General features: G+C 44.5%; 1 pseudogene; it reads right to left on the reverse strand.

The window, feature by feature from the left end:
• Window positions 1-333: 333 nt before the first annotated feature.
• LOC146177364 (uncharacterized) lies at window positions 334-1,829 on the reverse strand (annotated as a pseudogene).
• Window positions 1,830-14,497: the final 12,668 nt, after the last annotated feature.

The following is a 14,497-nucleotide window of genomic DNA, read 5'->3' on the forward strand; positions in this document are numbered from 1 at the left end:
CTTCTCCCTCGTCTCCACCATGTCCTTGTCAGGATGAACTTCATCAATGGGGTACTTGATAGTTCCTGTTAACAAGAAAAAACATGCAAATAAATTTTTCCTAATAAACCCTGGGCAATTTGGTTATGTTATAGCAGCCAATGCAGGGGGACAAACTGATTGACATTTCTTTGTTCATAAGAAGACTATGAAAACAGTGACCAGGAAACTAATCTGAAGTAAATATTTCTAGACAAGAGAAGTGAAATATTTGTGAAAAACTAAACAGTGCAACACCGCTGCTTTCTGAGGTCACCTTTTCTGCCCTTCACAATGGGCAGTTGAGAGGGTTCCCTCAAGCGATGTCGCCTCTGCCATGACCAAGAGCATGTTTTTGTTTTTTTTTAATGATTGTAAACTATTCACAATGAAAAAGAATATTTTGTGTCTGTACTTTCTACTATAAGAATGGCCCCGGTCTGAAAGCCACGTATATAAACGTAGCAGCTGAAGACAATGAGCTCTCCAAGAACTAAAATGAGTGTTCTTGCCTGATGATATTAGGAAGCTAAATATCAATAAATTAGGAATGTATCTCCGATTTCCTTTATTTTTTATTACCAACTTCTAGAATTGAAATATAATGGGTTTCTCTATGTCAGAGGTGTAGTAGATATTTAAATGTGTAAAAGCCATCTCTACTCACCATCCACAGTTACACCAGGGTGCAAGCACCATGAACAACCATAATGGCCATTGAACTGCGTGAAGTTCTGCATTGCTGCTCTGGCAGGAGAATCTACACTATAGCTGAAACAGTAGACCTGATGATCAAAAACAATGCTTCAACAACCTTCAATACTGTACAATAGCATGCAGAAGCCACAAGTTATCCTCTCCGTTAGATATATGCTGTTCACATAACCCACAATCTATTCGCACCTGTTTGGCATTTCTATGTTGATTTCTATCTCACTTGCAATGTCACATGGCACACAGATGAAAAATGCAGCACACAGGCACATCTTTCATGTACTGCATCCATTTTGTTACATATGAATTTTTTTTAATTGAAAATTACGACCATGCATATTTACATTTGAATCCACACACTGCTCAGCGGCTTTCCACGGTACATCATTGCTGGCCAAGTCTTCCATCTGCTTGACGAACGCGCTTAGGAGGAGGTTCATGTTGCGATGACTTTGTCCATATCACAAAGCCGACACAAGAACGTTTTTGTGCCGCAGCTGCGGCAGCAGTTCATTCAGTCAGCTGCACAGGCCAAATCGAGAATTTGGAAGACTTAAACACAGGGCTTCCATCTGCATTAAAGCTCAAGGTCAGATCGCTTTTCGAGGGCAATTTCCGCCTGAATTCCTTGTATGCTGACCCGTCAGTGATGTCTGACATGATGTCTGTGTCTGCCGCGAGGTTTTGATTGATGCATTGCAGTCTTTCATGAAGTGCGTTGGCAACACAGTTTTCAGCAAGCAGTGACGACAGTCCTTGCAAAACGGGCAAGGTTAAAAAAAGTGTCCATCTAGAAGCATCTGTCGACCACTGCAGACAAGTCCACAAATGGTGCATGTTCCCTGGACTTGATTTCTTTTAGAAAGGTCCCCCGACGTCTCTGCCACAAGTGTCATGCAGTAGTTACAGTAAAAGTGAAACACAGCACTCTTAATCCCAGCTCCCACATACGTCTTGAAGAGATATTTTGTTGCAGGTATATCATGTCTATCGAGAATGTGAATAATCAGTTTCTGTAGCGCTTCGACACCTTTCCAGGGCAGGTCAAACTCGATGACAAAGTTCAGCGCCAGTGCAAGCAAGCCACTACACTGCATACGATCCGACTAATCTGTTTCTCTATTGTCGGATGGCTGTGCCTGATGCATCTCGATGTGTGTGCCACCATGAGGATCGATAGAATGTGACGTCTCGCGGCCTTCACCACAATCCAATGGATCACTTTCAGGGTATTGCATACGATGCGACGAATCGATATCTGTGTTACCGGATGGCTGCGCAAGATTCGCCTCTGTTACGCCGCTGTCAGGAGCTTGCATGCACCACGACGTCTCGGTGCCTTCTCCAAAATTTGAAAGGGGGGGGGGGGGTGGAATGCCTTGACGAGGACGCGGAAGGCGTCACTGGTACAAGCGTAGCGTCAGGAGAAACCGCTTGTCCAGCAGCCTGTGAGTGCACTGGATACGGCTATGAGCGCGCAGACCTCCGCAGATAAGTTGTGGTAGAATACGACAGATCAGCAGCGCTGCCTGGATCCAGGTACTGCTTCCTCCGCCTCATTTTCGCGATCTAACCAAGGCAGACCAAGTGCCCAAAACGCGACACAAAATATCAATTCAGCAGGAAACACACTAGAGAACTACTACTAGCGCACGCATATGCCCTCGTGAAGCACGCCAAAGCACGCGACGCGCGACGTAGGGCTGATGCTATTGCCGATGCGGCTGATGTGGCAGCTACAACCACTACAACTGCTACAACGGCTGTTATTCATGACGAGTCGGCGCTCAGAAATACACATTTAACTAGTGATTACATGAACAGCAAAAAAAGACTTAATTTATCATTTATATAACTGCGAATAAGTTAATTATGTATTATAATAAAGATTACTAACGTGATTGCCCGTTCAAAAGGATGCCAGCATGCGGCCATATCGCCTTTGCCATACCTATCCAATCCAATCTGTTCCTGGCTCTGTCGTGGTTTTTTTCTTTGTCCGCTGTTGTAGTCGTTGCAGTGAACGCACGTCAGTCGCGTGAAGTAATCATGTTTGCTCTTGTGCGGTTTGTTCACGACATCGACCAAACACTATGTTATACCAACAAATAGTATATTGAATTTTCAACCAAAGGAAAAGTCTGACTTCAATAAGCACACGGTTTACACTGCATTCTGGCAGGACCCTGCTGATGAAGACAGCGGCAATTACAGCGCCCAAATCCTCATGCTGGGAGGTAGGACTGAATTTTGTATCAGATTTTGTCACTGCATGGCTAATTATGTGCACACTTCCCACTGCAGAGGCAGAAAATGAAATTAAAGACAAAATGGCTGCAAAAAGGTTGCCTCTGCCTGAAATCCCCGAGGCTGCAGAGTCGTTGAGTAATGAAGCCGCAGAGATGCCAGCTCAGAAAAAAAAGGTAGGCACACGTGCAGTTTAATATGCTTTTAAAAATGCAGTGCATTATTGATCTACAGCGTCATGTTTTGTATGCGCTTCGTTATGTCCATGCCGCTTTTCGCGCATCTTTGCTTTCATCCTACAGAAGGAAAAGCAAAGCATGGCAATTGCAAGAAAAATGGAGTACAATGCAATTCTAGAGAAAAGCCTGGAAGCTGCGAAGACTAAAGCGTCGACAAGCCGGTGCAGCGACAGCCGCCAGCCAGTAAGCACTTCATGAAGAAACAGCTTTTGTTTTGGTGTTTAAGAAAAATACTAATCCTTCCACGAATTATTTGCAGCCCCAGAAAAAAATTCGGCACCGAGCTAGTACGGAGACCTCTAGTAGTGAGGATTCTCTGTGCGCGAAAATCGAGCTTCAAGAAGCTTTGCGCCAAAAGGAGCACTGAAAAAAAAAGAGCCAGAGAGCTGCAAGAGGAAAATCAGTTCCTGAGAGGACAAGTCACCACATTGACAAGATGCTTAGAAAGCAAAATGTTTCAATGTAATGCCTAGCATTTATTTTACTGCTTTTAAAATCCTACTGGTTATGTTTGGCTCTCATTGTTATATTTGCAAACATATCTCTTCATACAGTGGAAGACAGACAAGGGACAGCAATGCAAAGGGGTGCAAGAGGCAGTGCAGGTTTGTTTGATTTTCATAATATTTTACTTAGTGATTACCTGTAAGCATGTACTATCACTTCCAGATGAATATAGATCCCACTGCAATGTTAAGTCTCCTTGGTTACCTACTGAAAAGTTTTTGCATATGCAAAATAATTTTTACTTTTGCCCTTGTACTTGAAGGGAGCAAACATTTCATTTCCACGCTGTGACAAAGCATTTTGAATGCTGGAGCTTGGTTTGTATTAACTCTGTTCACGACTACCATACGTATATCCAAATTCATCTGCTGTAATGGAACATAAGGCAGGGAACATAGCTTTGGGTGCATGTCTTTATCCTATTGTGGACGTCATGCTTTCCATGACAAGGTTTAGGAAAACCTAACCTTTCCAATGTTCCATTTCACGTATGTCACCTTTTGAACACTGCGATTAAAAAGTGTGCCTTGTGAGCCTTGAATATCCCTCAGGTACTTGCTAAAATTGTTTCATGCATGGAAAGTCATGCAACAGTTTAAAATGATTGGTCATTTAAATCCAGAGGACACATTTGTTCCACAACATCCTGTCATTGCTGTGCCATCCAATCAGCAGGTCACTGCTACATGTGAGTATCTTTTGCATCAGTCAGTAGAGCTAGTGATTGAAATGTGATATAATGCTAACTGCCAGCTTCACTTCGGTGTAGCTTCAGCAGTCATGGTCAGCCAGAATGACATGCAAGAAGAGCTTGCAACTGATGAAATCTGTAAGTTACCTTTTTTGTGTGCTGTAAATGCTGCCACCAAAGTCTTGCAAGTGAAATTTCATTCATCGCAGCACCACAAGTAGCAGCTTTCCAGGGTGCTGATCGGCAGCTTCTTGTTTCTCCAAGTAAGCTCATTGTACAGATTGTCATAGCTCATGCAACCTAATTGAGGGGATTAATGGCTCACAAATATCTGCTTTACATTGCAGCAGGAAGACAAGATTTCTCCTGCCTGGAAGATGGCTCTGTGAGTGGCAGTGCTGCTTTCTCAACTTCAAGTTGTGCTTTTTTGCTGTCATTTTTATGCATAATTGTGTAAACCATTGGGCACCAGGGAAAAAAAGGTTTCATAAACAAGTTGTCTTTTTTAATTTTCTCTCTTTATTATGTAAATTTCTGAGTTCTCACTTTCTTTACAAGTTGTATAATGTGAAAATAGATGAGCATGTAGCGTGTGCACTCTGTTTTAAGCTGCATTGCATGTTGAAATGTGAAAACTTATGTATCGTGTGGTTGCTTTTGTTTGCCTTCGTAGTAAGTAATATTTTTTTGAAGGCTCTGTTTAAACTTCCCCACTACCTTTCCTCGCAGTTCCACTTGCAAAGGAACATCGTGATCAGTGCAGCTGTGGCAGCAAAGCTGCTGCTAAATAAGAAGGCCACATTGGTCTGCAAAGGTGCCGCTCAGGCAATCTGGGGTACAGACATCCTGGCGACACGGAGCGTGACAGGGGTGGTTGCGGCTACGAAGGCTGCAGGAGGGGAGCCAAAGCAGCCATTAACTCCGGAAAAGGTTGACGTCATCCAAGGTATACCTCAAACTAGAAGTACTTTGGCAAGTCAATGCATCTTCATTATGTTCGAGTCACGTAGTAAGACCTGTAACTCTGTACAGATTTAAAAGCTATACAGTGCATATCATCAAAATGGCATAAGGCATCATGGCATGGCATGGCATCAAATGGAATAACTGTGCGTGCTCTGAACAAGGGTTAAAGGGAGTATGTCTCAGTTCGCAGGTCGAGCCAACATTTCTACAAGTGGACTTGTCTTCGTCTGGGTAAAGCAATCATCACTGGCAGGGGTTTAAATATGCTTTTGCTTCCGAAGAGAAAAAGCTGGGGAGAGGAAAGTGGGTAAGAAGAAAGTAGGTGAAGAAAGTAGGTCATGAAGTAAAGAAAAAAGGTTTCTTCAGTATGTATTTCTCAGCCCTGGACCCGGTATCCTGTGGCCTGCAAAAGATGTAAAAGCAGCCGTACCAGGAAAAACTACAATACCGGGTACATGATTAGTCACCACTTAAGCAGGTTTTGTGCAGATACACCTTAGAAAGGGACAGGCTTTGCAAAAGGCCCTGATAAGGAATATTGTGAGCCCTCCACGGATCTTCTTTCATTTGTACATACCATGATCTCCTTCTTCCTCTTGTACATACCATCATCATCGTCCCGCGGCGCTGGCTCCGGCACGCGCTTGGATTCTGCCCATCGGAATAAAACGCCAGACACGGCATCTGTTGCCTTGCTGTCTCGCCCTTGCCGTCTCGACCTGGCCTTCTTCCCCAAGAAGGCCAGGCCAGTTAGTGGTGTGGGGTTCGCGGTTAATAAACCAGGTTCTGGCGACCTCAATGAGGTAGAAAGAAACATTCAGAAATTTTAGATCATCGTCCCACCGGTTGTAGTTACTGCATCGTTCATAGGTGTCCAGCCAGTCATCGACGTCTTCATCGCGACGACCAGCGAACAGCGGCGGGTCGCGTTGTCGTGTGGGCACAGTCGGAGGGGGTGGTGCAGCCGAGGTAGAGGGTCCTGCCGATTCGTGGGTACTCTCGGTAGACATAACGATGGTGGCAGGCGGTAAACAGCGACCGGAACGCAGCTCCAGCGAGAGGCAGGGCACAAAACGGCAAGGGGATCAAGTCTCACCTCCACCACCTGTGGAAGAAGGCCAGGTCGAGACGGCAAAGCAAGGGATGCCGTGTCTGGCGTCCCCTCAAATGAAAACATGCGTGGTGCTGTCACAGGATATTTGCGCGAGGTAGTTCTCTCTTACAAGTTGTTAGAAGTGCGTTTTTCCCTTGAATATTTGTACAGTGTTGGCAAGAAAAAGCTGTATAAGGACCTAGTGGAAATCATGCTGCCGGCACCTTTGTATCGGCAGCCTTACCGTGGAGGCCCAGGGCAGGATATTTTAAAACGAGTGAAGAGGATGCCAGTTCGACCGGCTGCCAAAACGTTCTTTTTTAAGTTGCACTCGAACACTCTACCCGTCAAAACCTGGCTTCACGAAAAAGGAATCTATGTCCCTTGGACGACAAACTGCCTGCTTTGCAAGACGCCAGAGACAATTGAACACATATTCTTAGACTGCTGGGATGCAGTATTTCATTGGGACGTGCTACAAAGAACAATTAAAAAAGAGCTACCACTAAATCCTTATGGCATCCGGTTTTTACCGGTGGAGAACGAAGACGTACCTTATGACTTAATAATGCTTCTAGGCCTCCACAGCTTGTGGAAAACACGAATGCACGTAAGGCATGAAGATATTAACATTCGCAGTGTACGTGAAAATTTTGTTGAAAGTGCTGTTTATCTACGGGAATGTATCTGCGCGCTCCCTGACCCACCACAGTGGGCAGAAGTTCTGGATGACCTATTAAAATTGAAGAAATTTTAACCTCACACGCGTCAGCTCAAGGGCAGCTGAAGTGTTTTATTAAGTGTGACCATTTGTTGTTCATGTATACTTCGGAAATAAAGAAGAAAAAAAAGCGGCGTAGCCAAGCGGTTAGTGCCAAACGTTACGGAGCAAGCAGTAGCGAGTTCGAGTCTTACCGCTACTGGCGTTTTTTTTTTTTTTTACAAATCGATTTTTTTAACTATTTGTAATGTATTTCTGGTGCTTCGTTATTTTTAGTTTTTACTTTTTACCCGAGGCCCTTTTTTTCGCCGGGCGACGAGCGCAATATATCGACGCTCTCCTTGGTATGAGCGGCAAGTATGCCCCTTTTGTTTACGACGCCTGCAAATAACACATTGAAGGTCTTGTTGACGCAGTATATGTTGGTCAGATGTGCCATGATTTAGTGAACAATTGAATGATAATGCGTTTTTCCTTCGGTACTTAGCATATGTACGCTTTTCGTGGCGTACGTAGCTGCAGTCAAGCGGTCAGGTCGCAGTCGAAGCGGCAATGGCGGCGATATGTTGGGGCAGAAGTGTGAACGAAGGAGCGTGTCGGCGGTAGCGGATTTCGCTCGCTCGTGCCTCCGAATGCTCAAATGGGAACCATCAAGGCGCATCTGCTGCTCCAAGCTCGTAATTCAGGCGCTGCAGGTTCAAACAAACTATCCGAGTGCGCACGAAATGCCTGAGCCGAAACATAACCAAAACTGATGTGGGCGCCTGTGGCGCCTCCAAGTATATTTTTGTATTTGCCTTGCAACGTTTACGTTGTCTTTTCGCCGTCGTTTACGTATGATAAAAGCGTGTTATCATGTTTGAGAAAAAACGTACTACCGCATTCAAACATGCAACGTAACTCGCATTTGTCAGCCTCCGGGATACCTTGCGCGTCACGCGATTTGTAGTTGCGAGCCTCGGCCGTTTGGCTGTGGTGGCGATACCAGTATTTCTGTTATTCTTCTTTACTACCTTATAACAGCTCTGTTTTCAGTAAGAGTTGTCTTTTTGTAATCAGGAACTGGCATTCTATTGATGCAAACCCACTTCCTTTCTCTCTTTAGTGTCCCTTTAAATCTGCAAGGGACAGAAGATATAGAGAGTCATACCTATTAGAACAATGGAACCAGCAGGAATAAATATGTCTAAAAGAACGTATATTCCCTCTGCATCATAACTATTTGGGAAAACAATACCACATAGCGTTAATTGTACAGCTTATTCATAACACATGTACAGTTTATTCCCCTCCGCAATAGCAGAAGCTGTACATGTTTCTCCAAGCACATTTCCTCCTTATCACTTGTTACTTCAGTTAGTCCTCAAACTTTTTTTTTTGCATGTCAGTTGTGGTTCACTGTGCAGTTATTATTCTGTGCCTTTGTACTCCCCCCCCCCCCTTTTAAGTTTTAAGGATTGTTCCCCTTAGGTATATTCCTTATCAGGGCCCTTTGCAAAGCTTGTCCCTTTGTGTATAGGCAACCTGCAGTGGCCAGGCGGCGCCAGCGGAGCGCAGCGTTCAGCGCCGCCAACGGCGGCGCCGAGTAATCTGAGTAGGCCGGCGCGGTCGGGTTGCTTTCCCGTTGTACGGCTGGAAGCATCTCGGCTCTCATTTTCTGCGGTTTTAAGGCAATCGAATGTCCTCAGACCTACCTCCGAAAACCAATACTGACGAAAGGACACCGCCTGTTCGAAAATGCTCATGTTTAAAACGTGAACGGTGTCGACGTCACCACGAAGTGCGCGCCGCTCGCGACGGAACACCCGCGTACACAGCTTTGAATTTCGCGTGAGTAGACAGAATTTTTTTCTACGAAATTTATTTTCTCAGGGCATTAGTCGGATATGTGAGGATGAATTAAGAAATAATTAAATGAATGAAAAATGTTGTCAACGTAGCTTTTCATTTACCTATTGCGTTCACACCCCATACCCAAACATTGAAAGTGCAGAGAGAACCTGAGAAGAGATCGATCGCCGTTTCTTCTTTTTTTGTTCTTGCTGTTTGATTACAGCAGCATAATCATTTTCTCGTGGTTTTGCTTTACAGTTTAATACCATGACGAACACTTTTGTTCGTGGTGCACCTTTCGACAGTGCCGCGGAAGTTACTGGAGGCATGGTGCGGTACCCGCTACAAATGTCGTGACGATTGCAAGCACTGTGCGGTTGTAGCGTGCGTCATCAACGAAAACTGCGTGCCAGGGGCGGGGAGTAGGGGGCCTCGTACACCGTTGGAAAAATAAAGCTCTTAACAACAACTGGCATGTATTTTGTACTTCCGTACCTCAATCTTGGGGAAAGCCGGCAGGTAATGCTGGCACTCAACGGCAAAGCTTTCGCAAAGGAGGTCGTTGTAACTAATGATGAAATAGTCTATCGTCTGGGACAAGAGACTCTTGAGTAGCTTGAGCAGTCGGTGAAATAAATATTTGGCGCGGAACGATAGAACGAAGTTCCATTCTCAGCGTACACAGTATCACGGGCCTCTACACTCAGCCACTTGGACTTTTTCAGCACCTTAAGAACTAATTTACAGATAAATATGCTTATTGAAATCTGTAATTGGAAGTTTTGAAGATATTTTGGTTTTGTGGTTCCGAATAGACACCACATTAAAAATCCGGTTCACAGATCCACGAACATTTTTTTTTTTATTTCACCTCCGTTGAAATGCGGCTGGAATACGATGCTGCGGCTGCGCGGCTTTGTTTCTTTTCTGGACGTATGCCACTCGATCTTGCACAGCATATACCAGTACACGCCAAATTTTACAGCGCGTACTGAGTAGTGTGCCCCAACCAGCGTGCGACTCCCCGAGTCAGAAGTTTATACCGTTTCCTCCGCTCACGGGCAATCGTCTTATTTTAGTTTCTTGGCGTCTGTACGCCAATGGCCCCATAAAAAAACGAATTTCAGTTACATTACTCTCTCGCAGCCAATATCTCCTTCACTCATCATTCTCCCCAGGTTCTCCCAGCAAGCGGTACGCTTAAGTTTCCTTCGTGATTGTGGCAGTCTTTCTCGCCGCCCTTGCGCTTATTTTTATTCTTGTTCACACCCGTAGTAGTCGAAGCATCGCACGAGACCATTGAAGTCACTAAATGAGTAAATCACACTCACTGGGATAAGAAAACGCGAACGCAGAAGGAACACAGCGGCCGCAACATATACGACGTCAGCTTCTGCGCCGCCTCAGTATTAGCTCCCGTCGGCCGCCAGGTGGCGCCACACGTCTCAGCAAACTCCATTGCAGGTTGCCTATATGCACAAAACCTGGTACTGCCGTTTTTACTTCCACAGGATCCCTGGGTCCAGGCCGAGAAATGCATGCTGAAGGAAAATTTTTTTTTTGTTTCACTTCATGACCTACTTTTTTCTCACCCACTTTCCCCTCCCCAGCTTTTCTTCTTCGGAAGCAAAAGCTTATTTAAACCCCTGCCAATAATGATCGCTTTGCCCAGACGAAAACAAGTCCACTTGTCAAAACGTTGGCTCGACCTGCGAATTGAGGCATACCCCCTTTACCCTTGTTCGGTGTTCCTTGATACTGTGTAAACCATCTTCTTCCTCTCGTTCTACCTGTGCATGCTCTAGAATTTTTTTACACTGAAGTGACAAATATATAGCGGATAAATAGAGCAGTTACGTATGCTACCGAAAAGGTAGGGCAATATATATTCAAGCTTCTACTAATAATGCATCGCCTGCCCTCCCCCATGCCTAATTTTTTTACTCTACCTCAAACATTTTTTGCAGCCACACTAAGGTACTGGGGCCAACAAAAGGTGTGGATGTGGGCCCAGTTTCCAAAACCCTTCGGAGAATCCTGGCCGAGAAAATTCAAGATGTTATTAAATCTCGGCAACGAAAAACAGCACCAGCTGTGATCTAAGTTGGCTATTCCATCACAGATCAATAAAAGTAGTCGCAGAAGATGAGTACGTGTTCTTGCCGTGCCCTGCTGCTGAGGAGTGCAAATGCAGTTACATGCCTTAGAGCAGCAAAGGGGGTGCTTGTGTTTTCTCCAAATTAGAATATTATCAGAACTGTGGCAAGCTTGCTGATTTCATGAAAACTGCAAAACCCAGTAGAACGACTACACACAACAGTTTGTCATATTAGTATTTCTTCTACTGGTCGAATTTTTGTGCAGATTTCGAGATCAGAACTGGTTCTAGCAGCTGCTAGGACCAACACCTGTTGGTCCCAATACCTGTTGGTCCCAACACCTGCTGGTCCCAACACCTGTTGGGATTCTGCTAATAAACCATCAGTGTTGGGACCACCAGTTTGCCAACTGGAAATTTTCACCTGGGGAGTCTTTGCTGGCCAGCACTGACCCGGAGGCTCAGCTCTACCTGGTCACAAGAGCTCGCACACTGGCGAAAGCCAGTGGTGCCCTGGACTGGGGGGCGCCAACCGCTCGTCAGCCTCGGCTGAAGAGGCGAAGAAAAAGATCCCAAGCAGTTAATAAAGTTCACTCACTCACTCGCCGTGCAGCTTACAGAGGGCTATATTTCCTGTTGTACCCTCAGTAAAACCCCTTTCAATATATATATATATATATATATATATATATATATATATATATAGCATAAGTAGAAAGACGTACTTGGTTGTTAGAGGTTACATACAAGTGAAAACTTGCTTCATACTGTTTCCAAGTTTATTTGTAGTCGACGTTTCGGCAGGAGCCCTGCCTTTCTCAAGACTTGAGAAGTCTTGAGAATCCTTCCTCAAAACTTGGTCTTGAGAAAGGCAGGGCTCCTGCTGAAACGCCGACTACAAATAAACTTGGAAACAGTTTGAAGCAATTTTTCACTTGTATATATAAACATATATATATATATATATATATATATATATATATATATATATATATATATATATATATATATATATATGAAGGAAAGAAGCGAACAGTCGGCGAGGCCAAGGAAAGCGTTGGGGATGGTACTTTATGTCTTTTTTTAATGTTTACTTGGATAACCACAGAGATAAGTAATGTGATCTGTTTAGGGGAAAGATAATTAAACACAAAGTAGAAGAAAAAACAACGTGCCGATGGTGGGAACCGAACCCACGACCTCCGAATAACGCGTCCGGTGCTCTTCCAACTGAGCTACATCGGCCGCTGTCCCCCCTGCTACTTTCTTGGGTATTTATGTTGTCTGTATACGAACCTTGAGAGTGTTCACCAGCGCCACCCTCAGCCAAGGCGGCGGACGTGGAACGTCCTTTGTTACCGCCAGCGTCACGTAGAACGTGATCAAGAGCGAGGGCGAAAGCTGTGCTAGAACCCTCTTACGCTACCTATGGCTTCAAGACTGCCAGAACCGAGACCCCCGTAAGCTACAAGCAGATCAATTAAGGGGAAATGAATGTACTCGTTATAATACATGAAGGAAAGAAGCCAACAGTCGGTGAGGCCAAGGAAAGCGTTGGGGATGGTACTTTATGTCTTTTTTTTAATGCTTACTTGGATGAGCACAGAAATTAGTAATGTAATCTGTTTAGGGGAAAGATAGTTAAACACAAAGTAGAAGAAAAAACAACGTGCAGATGGTGGGGACCGAACCCACGACCTCCGAATATCGCGTCCGGTGCTCTTCCAACTGAGCTACATCGGCCGCTGTCCCCCCTGCTACTTTCTCGGGTATTAATTTTGTCTATACGAACCTTGAGAGTGTTCACCAGCGCCACCCTCTGGCAGTCTTGAAGCCATTGGTAGCATAAGAGGGTTCTAGCGCAGCTTTCGCCCTCGCTCTTGATCACGTTCTACGTGACGCTGACGGTAACACAGGGCGTTCCAAGTCCGCCTCTGTGGTTGAGGGTGGCGCTGGAGAACACTCTCAAGGTTCGTATACAGACATTAATACCCGAGAAAGTAGCAGGGGGGACAGCGGCCGATGTAGCTCAGTTGGAAGAGCACCGGACGCGATATTCGGAGGTCGTGGGTTCGGTCCCCACCATCGGCACGTTGTTTTTTCTTCTACTTTGTCATTATCTTTCTCCTAAGCGGATTACATTACTCATTTCTGTGATTATCGAAATAAAAATTAAAAAAAGACATAAAACATAATCCCCAATGCTTTCCTTGGCATCGCTGACTGTTGGCTTCTTTCCTTCATATATATATTGTTGTTGTGTGTTGTGTTTTATGGCGCATAAGCATCTAAGGCTATCAGGCGCCAAACACATGATGAGATCTGCTGTCCATGCAGCAGATGGTAATATTGTAATTAAAACTCATAATTTGTTAAGAAGGTTGGCATCTTTTAAGAACATAAAAACGCATGATATATTAACAAGAGCATTTTCTCCTATGAGTAAGCTAGGGTGAAGAGGAATATATTCTGAATAAAATATTGGAAAATGTTTCTTTCTTAGTTCTTCTAGCTTTGTACAGGAATATAAAATGTGATTAATTGTGATAGTTTCTCCGCAAAGGTCGCATGTTGGTATTTCCTCTTTTCTAAGAATATAACCATGTGTAAGGTGTGTATGTCCAATACGGAGGCGACATAAAATGACTTCAGTGAATCGTTCTTGGTGTGTGCATGACTTCCATTCAGATATGACAGGTTTTACTAGGTGTAGCTTACTATTTTCTTCATTATTCCATTTAGACTGCCATCTATCTCTTAGCTTAGACTGCATTAACTTGACTGCTTCTTTGTAGGGAACGTGCACTTTCTTCATTTCTATATGTCGAGCTTGTGCAGCGCATATATCAGCGCTTTCATTTCCATCAATTCCTATGTGACTCGGAACCCAACAAAGCTTTACAGTATGTCCCTGGGTTGTGGCTGTTTTTATGCTGTGTATGATGTCACCAATAAGTGATTTGCCTGCATTTTTATGATTGTATGCTGTTAGTATGCTCAAAGAAATATATATATATATATATATATATATATATATATATATATATATATATATGGGTTGGGTTGGGTTTTTTGGCACATATATAGTGCCCAGAATATACTGGCTAGTGTGATAAGCGCCCGCGCTTCCCTATGGGCGAGGATGGCGCTATTTGCAATGAAAGCCAATCGTTAGCGGCAGAGGGCGCTGCTTGTTGGGAGGGTGCCACCTGAGCAGACGACGCAGTTTTCTCTCTTCAGAATACGGCAATCTGTTGGTGTTGTGCGTGCGTGTTTAAACCTGCTTCTGCGCGTCTTTTGCTTTCACGAAGGTGCAGTAGTTTATTTACGGTGTAGGTGTTTGCTCATGCGAGTCGTTCCGCACTTCTAC

The sequence above is a fragment of the Amblyomma maculatum genome, chromosome 10 (genome assembly GCF_055883805.1).
Source record: "Amblyomma maculatum isolate TAMU_Amacu chromosome 10, ASM5588380v1, whole genome shotgun sequence".
In the NCBI taxonomy this organism is placed as follows: Eukaryota; Metazoa; Arthropoda; class Arachnida; order Ixodida; family Ixodidae; genus Amblyomma; species Amblyomma maculatum.